Source organism: Dromiciops gliroides, chromosome 1 (assembly GCF_019393635.1).
Source record: "Dromiciops gliroides isolate mDroGli1 chromosome 1, mDroGli1.pri, whole genome shotgun sequence".
NCBI classification, from domain to species: domain Eukaryota; kingdom Metazoa; phylum Chordata; class Mammalia; order Microbiotheria; family Microbiotheriidae; genus Dromiciops; species Dromiciops gliroides.
The window spans coordinates 626,034,152-626,042,080 of NC_057861.1; positions in this window are offsets into that span (position 1 = coordinate 626,034,152).

Here is a 7,929-nt window from a genome sequence, read left to right on the forward strand (position 1 = left end):
CAATTGGATGTCTTTGAAAACAATAACAACAACACTACAAAACCAACCCCCCTCCCCAGTCCCCTCCCCTTCTTCATGCCCTTCTTCTTTTTCCTCTAGCACCTTCTTTCCTGTGGTAGCTGCCGAATTCTCAGAATTGTGGGCAAGATCCCAGGATGTGAGCAAAGATAAAGCTCTAATGAGAGAGGTAGAGAACAGAGCAAGGTACTGGTCCCATCAAGGACTAATGTCATAATAGCAGTCAGGACTATCTTTTTTTTTTTTTTTTTTAGTGAGGCAATTGGGGTTAAGTGACTTGCCCAGGGTCACACAGCTAGTAAGTGTTAAGTGTCTGAGGCCCGATTTGAATTCAGGTACTCCTGACTCCAGGGCTGGTGCTCTATCCACTATGCCACCTAGCTGCCCCCAGGACTATCTTTAACAAAGACTCTTTTTAGTGAGTTTGGCCTGAAATGGGGCAGAAATGCCACCTATTTGTGTGGTGTCTGTTTACTATTTTCTGGTTTGTGATGATGCTTGCTTGGGCAGCTTCAGTCTTCCCAGTGTTTGATTACAGGAGATAAAACAAGTAGAATGGCTAAAACCTCTATAGGGCTGCCAATATCCCCTTTATGAGGTTGAATAGGGTAGCAGAAGGAGTTGAGGTTGGAATCAGGACACCTGGGTTTGAGAGCTGCCTTTGCAGCCAGGTCACCTTGGACATGTCACTTTGCTTTTCTGAATCTGTTTCCTGATTTCTAAAGTGAGGATGTAATAAGCCTCTCACTAGGCAGCTAAGTGATGCAATGGATTTAGGGCTAGATCTGAATCTGGAAGTCTGAGTTCAAAAGCAAGCCCCAGACATTTATTAGCTGTATGACCCTGGGGAGTCACTTAACCTGTCTGCCTCAGTTTCCTCATCTGTAAAATGGAGACAAAATAATAGTACCTAGTTCCTAGGGTTGTTGTGAGGATGAAAATGAGATATTGTAAAGTGCTCTGCACACCTTTAAGTGTCATATAAATGCTAATTATTGTTATTATTGTTGGTTATAATGCAGGGTGTATTGTGAAGAAAGTGCTTTGTAAAACTTAGGAACTCTGATCAACACAATGAATAATCACAATTTCAGAGGATTCATGATAAAAGATGGTAGCCAACTCCAGATAAAGAGTTGATGGATGGGGGCATCCAGGAGGACTTAAGTTCAAATCTGGCCTTAGATACTTACTAGCTGTATTACCTTAGGCAAGTCATTAAATATCAATTGCCTCAGAAAGAAAAAAAAGAGTTGATATACTCAGATTACAGACTGAGGCAAGATGGCAGAGGACAGGCAGTGACTCCTCAGAACCTCTCCCCAAATCCCTCCAAATCCCTTTCAAATAAGCCATAAGACAATTCCTGGAGCAGCAGAACCACCAAAAGGACAGGGTGAGATCATTTTCCAGGCAAAGATGGCTTAGAAGGTCAGAAGGAAAGGTTTGTTGTACTGGGGTTAGAGTGGAGTGCAGATCCAGGCCGAACCATGCAGACCCAGCCCCAACCCCAGAGAATTAGGCCTCCAGAACCTTGGAATCAGTTGAGGCTACTTCTGGAATTCAGCTCATGGACTAGTGAAAGGGTCAATGGTTGGCTGCGGGAGATTGCAGGATCTCTGTTGGAGCTGAGGCAGAACTCTGTTGTATTGCGCATGCTCAGAACAGGAAGCAGACTTGAGTGGCAGCCCAGGTAGGGAAGGGGTGGAGGCATGCCTGCCTGAGCTTGCAACCACAGTGAAACAGAATTCTATTCCTGAGTTAAAGGGAAAGCAGGTCTATGGTTACTTATAGACCAGAACACATGCCAGGGGAGTGTAGAATGTGCTCTCCTTAAATCTTATCACCTGGGACCCCCCTGAAGCTTGGGACAATGTGCCCTGAAGCAGTGCCCCACTTTAAGAAGGAGTTAAAAGTCAAGAAATAGGCTGGCAAAATGAGCAAACAGGAAAAAAATGATGACAGTAGAAAGTTTCTTTGGTGACAAGGAAGGTCAAAATACACCCTCAGAAGAAGATAACAACAAAGTCAAAGCTCCTACATCCAAAGCTTCCAAGAAAAATATGAATTAGTCTCAGGCCAGGGAAGTGCTCAAAAAGGACTTTGAAGATAAGGTAAGAGAGGTAGAGGAAAAAATGGAAAGAGAAATGAGAGTGATGTAGGAGGATCATGAAAAAAAAGTCAACTTGAAAAGCCAAATGTAAAAGGAGATAATAAAGCTCCCTGAAGAAAGTAATTGCTTAAGAATTTAGGATTAAGCAAATGGAAGCTAATGATTTTATGAGAAATCAAGACAAAATAAAGCAAAACCAAAAGAATGCCAAAATAGAGGGCAATGTGAAATATCTCCTTGGAAAAAGAGCTGACCTGGAAAATAGATCCAGGAGAGATAATTTGAAAATCATTGGACTACCTGAAAGTCATAATAAAAAAAAAAAGAGTTTAGACATCAACTTTAAAGAAATTATCAGGGAAAATTGCCCTGATATTCTAGAAGCAGAAGGTAAAACAGAAGTTGAAAGAATCCACTGATCAGCTCCTGAAAGAGACCCCAAAATGAAAAACTGCAGGAATATTATAGCCAAATTCCAGAACTCCCAGGTCAAGGATAAAATATTGCAAGCAGCCAGAAAGAAACAATTCAAGTATGATGGAGCCACAGTCAGGATAACACAAGATCTAGCAGCTTCTACATTAAAGGATTGGAGGTGGGGTAGCTAGGTGGCACAGTGGATAGAGCACTGGCCCTGGAGTCAGGAGTACCTGAGTTCAAATCCGGCCTCAGACACTTAACACTTACTAGCTGTGTGACCCTGGGCAAGTCACTTAACCCCAATTGCCTCACTTAAAAAAAAAAGTATTGGAGGGCTTGGAATATGATATTCCTGAGGACAAAAGAATTGGGATTACAACCAAGAATCACCTACCCAGAAAAACTGATTGTAATCTTTCAGGGGAAAAAATGGGAATTCAATGAAAGAGAGGACTTTTAGGCATTCATAATGAAAAAACCTGAGCTGAACAGACTGAGGCATTTATGTACATGTGTGAGTATATGTGTACATATGTGTGTGTATGTTGAATATGGCCAATGTAGGAATTTGTATTGTTTGACAAAGCAAATTTGCTTTGAAAACATGTTTGTAACTGGAGTTTTATTTTTCTTGCTTACTCAGTTGGGGATGAGGGTGGTGGAAGGAAAAGAATGTAGACCTAAAAATAAAATTGAATTAAACAAATTTATAAGTAAAAAGTGTTTTATATTCTGTTAAGTGCTACAGAAGTGAGTTATCACTATTATTTATTTTTTATGTGTATCCTTTTATTTTTAAATTTTTAAAAAAATTATTTTATTTTATTTTGGTTTTGATTTTTGTGTGTGTGTGGGGGGCACTTGGGGCTAAATGACTTGCCCAGGGTCACACAGCTAGTAAGTGTTAAATGTTTGAGGCCGAATTTGAACTCAGATCCTCTTGAGTCCAGGGCTGGTGCTTTATCCACTGGGCCACCTAGCTGCCCCTTAATTTATTTTTTTGTTTTGTTTTTGTTTTTTGTTTGTTTGTTTTTTTCTGGGCAATGAGGGTTAAATGACTTGCCCAGGGTTACACAGCTAGTAAGTGTCAAGTGTCTGAGGTCGGGTTTGAACTCAAGTCCTCCTGAATCCAGGGCTGGTGCTTTATCCACTGAGCCACCTAGTTCCCCCCCCTTCCAATTTTTATCCCCTCTTCCCTCCTCCTCTTTCCCCTCCCTGAGACAGTAAGAAATCAGATATAGGTTATACATGTACGATTATGTAAAACATTACCATATTAGTAATTTTGTATAAGAAAACTTGAATAAAAGAAAAAAATTAAACAAAGTGAAAAATATCATGCTTTAGTCTGTGTTCAATATCAGTTCTTTCTTTGGAGGTGGATAGTATGTTTCATCAATAGTCCTTTGGATGCTCTCCAAATCTAGGGGGGAAAAATTGTGGAATCTAGATGCAGATCGAACCATACTGTTTCTATTGTTTTTTTGTTGTTGTTTTTCTTTTTTTGAGGTTTTTCCTTTTTGCTCTGATTCTTCTCTTATAACATGACTAATGCAGAAATATGTTTAATGTGATTATACATATATAACCTATATTAGAATACTTGCTGTCTTGGGGAGGGAAGGAAGGGAGGGAGAACAATTTGAAACTAGAAATCTTATAAAAACAAATGTTGAAAACTATCTCTAAATGTAACTGGAAAATAATAAAATATTTATATAGCAAAAAAGAAATAGTCCTTTGGGATTGTCCTGGATCATTGCACTGCTGAGAATAGTCGAGTCACTTACAATTCATCAAACAATATTGCTGTCTCTGTGCACAACATTTTCTTGGTTCTACTCACTTCACTATATATCGGTTCATACAATTCTTTCCAGGCCTTTCTGAAATCATCTGGCTTGTCATTTCTTATAAAATAATAATACTCTATCACCATCATATATCACAGTTTCTTCAGCCAACTATTATTTATAAGGTATAAGTACATCCTCTAATGGACTAAATAATTTTGATCCTTTTAGACTTGGTTGATTGTAGCTATTGGAATAATAATAAAATCTTGAAATTTACCACATGACCTCCCTACAATTGGACAAGAGATGTGTCCAGTTCCCAACAGTATGAACACAACTGAGGGTCCTATGGTGGTACAGTGGATAGAGTGCCAGGCCTGGAGTCAGGAAGACTCATCTTGCTGAGTTCAAATCTGGTCTCAGACACTTACTAACTGTGTGACCTTAGGCAAATTACTTTTCTTCCAGCCTGTTTTCTCCTCTGTAAAATTAATGGATTTGTAATAGATTTCTAAGGTTCTTTCTAATTCTGATATCCATCACCATCATCTCTCCTGCCAAAGGTAGAAAGCACAGGGTGCTACTAAGTGCCAAGCCCCAATCCCCAATTCTTTGCTATTACTCCAAAAGTTTTAGGCATTTAAAAATGGCATCAGCTGAGCAACTTAAAGGCTTGAAAGACATCCTTCTTCACTTTTAGAGAGCTTTTAGTTGCAAAGCTCCTCTTCTTGGTCAGAGTTCCTGTCTTCCCTTCCCCTCTCCTTAATTCAGGTCAGTCCTATGAGTTGATGCTGGGCTCTCTACAAATGAATAGCACTGAACCCTGCCCTTTGGAGTGGCCAGTTTAAGGCAGATGTAGCTTAACCTTTGCCTGTCTTTCCTGTAGGGTTGAAGTATTATTCCAGTGCTTCTATATGGGTGGCAGGGCTTTGAAACTATGCCCCCAAAGTCACTAAACTGTACCTGCCCTTTAACCCAGAGACATCACTGCTAGGTCTATATTCCCAAGAGATCAAAGAGGAAAAGGACATATGTGTGTATATAAGTGTGTATATATATGTGTGTGTGAGTTCATGTATGTATGTGTACATGTGTATATATACATATATGTATATGTATACACATATATCAGTTCTTTTTCATTAATAGCAAAGAACTGGAGACTGAAAGGCTTCCCCAAATTGGGGAATGGTTGAACAAATTATGGAATATAAATATAATGGGATATTTTGACTTAAAGGACAGTTTCAGAGAAACCTGGGAAGACTTGTATGCAGAGTGAAGACAACACAGAAAAAAAAATTTTTATTGTTGTTTCGTTTTTTTGGTGAGGCAATTGGGGTTAAGTGACTTGCCTAGGGTCACATAGCTAGTAAGTGTAAAGTATCTGAGGTCGGATTTGAACTCAGGTCCTCTCGAATCCAGGGCCAGTGCTCTATCTACTGTACCACCTAGCTGCCCCTTAAAATTTTTTTTTAAAAAGAAAAACAACTTTGAAAAACTTATGAACTCTGATCAATTTAATTAGCAACTATGATTCCAGAGAACCTGATAAAGTGTGCAACTTAACCTACCGGAGAGGAGAGATGATGGAATTAAAGTGCAGAGTAAGGTACATTTTTTTAGACATAGCCAATATGGAAATGTGTTTGTGTGTGCGCATTATTATGTATATATACATATGTATATAAATTATCCTTCTCCCTTTGAATAAGTATCCATAATAGACATGCCTCTGACTCTCCAGACTATCTTTCTACCTTGCCCCTAAACAAATGTCTTCCCTCTGGCTCCCTCCCCATCCCCTGCTTTTCATCTCCCATTTATATATAGTTAAATGGATTACATTAGCATTTAAGCCTCTTGAGGGCAGGGACTGTCTTTCTTTTTGCTTGTATTTGTGTTTCCAGGTTTAGCACAGTGGGGGTGCATGGTAAGCACTTAAATAAATACTTTATCTATTTAAATACTTAAAAGAAAAATCATTATTTGAGAGATTCATGGTTTTATGCACAATCTTGGTTCTCCGTTCTACTTTGTATAAGGAAATGCTCATTTTAATTAGTGTTTGTTAAATGGAGCATTAAAAAAAATTAAAACCAACAACAACAAAAGAAAAATATGCTGGACTTAGAGTCAGAAAGATCTGAGTTCAAATCCTGTCACAGAAAGTTGCTGTGCCACCCTGGGCAAGTCACTTACACCTTCTTTGTTTCAGTTGAATCATCTGTAAAATGGGGATAATAATAGCCCCTACTTCACAGGGTTGTTATTAGGATCAGTTGAGTTAAGATATGTAAAGTTTGGGGCAGTGAGCTGGTGCAGTGGATAAAGCACCAGCTTGGATTCAGGAGGACCCTGAGTCAAATCTGGCCATCAGAACACTTATTAGCTGTGTGAATCCTGGGCAAGTCGACTTAAGCCCTCATTGCCCTGCCAAAAAAAAAAAAAAAGTTACGTAAAGGGCTTTGCAAGACTTCATAGCACTATATAAATGCTAGCTATTATTCTCAAGGAAGAGCAGAATAGATAACCTGATGGATTTTAATCATTGAAAACCCAGCATCTCTTTATAGGACTGTCTTTTATCTGGGACTGTCTTTGGCTATGGGTGCTGAAAACCAGCTTGCTAGAAGCAAGTATTGCTTTCCTCCTGCTTACAGAGGCTAGCTAGGACTCGATGAATTAATCAACATTTGCACATTGGTTTTTTGTTTTGTTTTGTTTTGTTTTTGGCAGGGCAATGAGGGTTAAGTGACTTGCGCAGGGTCACACAGCTAGTTAAGTGTCAAGTGTCTGAGGCTGGATTTGAACTCAGGTCCTCCTGAATCCAAGGCCAGTGCTTCATCCACTGCACCACCTAGCTGCCCCTTCCATATTGTTTTATAGTCAATTAAACACTGAATATGCTGTAATAATATTGCTATTCCAGTTGCTCCTCAAACAATCTTGTTTGTGATGGAGATGAGGAAAATGAGGTTCAAAAGGGCAAAGTGACTTAGTCAATCATAGCCATAGAATTTAGGGCTGGAAGGAACTTTCAAGATCATCTAGTCCAAGATCCTCATGTACAAAGGAAGAACCTGAAGCTCGGAGAAGTCAAGGACTGATGGGACTCCAACTGGGACATCTGAATTCCCTGATCTCGACGTTATACCAGCTGCTTCTCTAACAGAATGAGAGCATTTAAAAATACTTTGGATTTAGTTTCCAAATGCATTATGATATGCAGTGGACTCAAAAGTCATTCACTAATGAATGACTGGATATGGGAAGTCTCTAGTGAAGAGCTCTAGGGACCTGTGTCTGGCCCTGCTTTTAAAAACATTTTTATCAGTTCCTTGCATAAAGGCAGAATTGCACTGCTTATCAGACCGGCAAATGATTGATAGTTTGGAGGGATATCTAATGTATCGAATGACAGTGTTAGGATCTAAAAAGGTCTTGAGAGACTGCAACTTGGAATTAATCTGGCAGTGTTGGGGCAATGAAATTAGTTTCAGCTCTGCCCACTTATCTGTATGATCTTGGGCAAGTCTTTAACCTCTATGAGACTCAGTTTCCTCATCTATAAAATGAGGT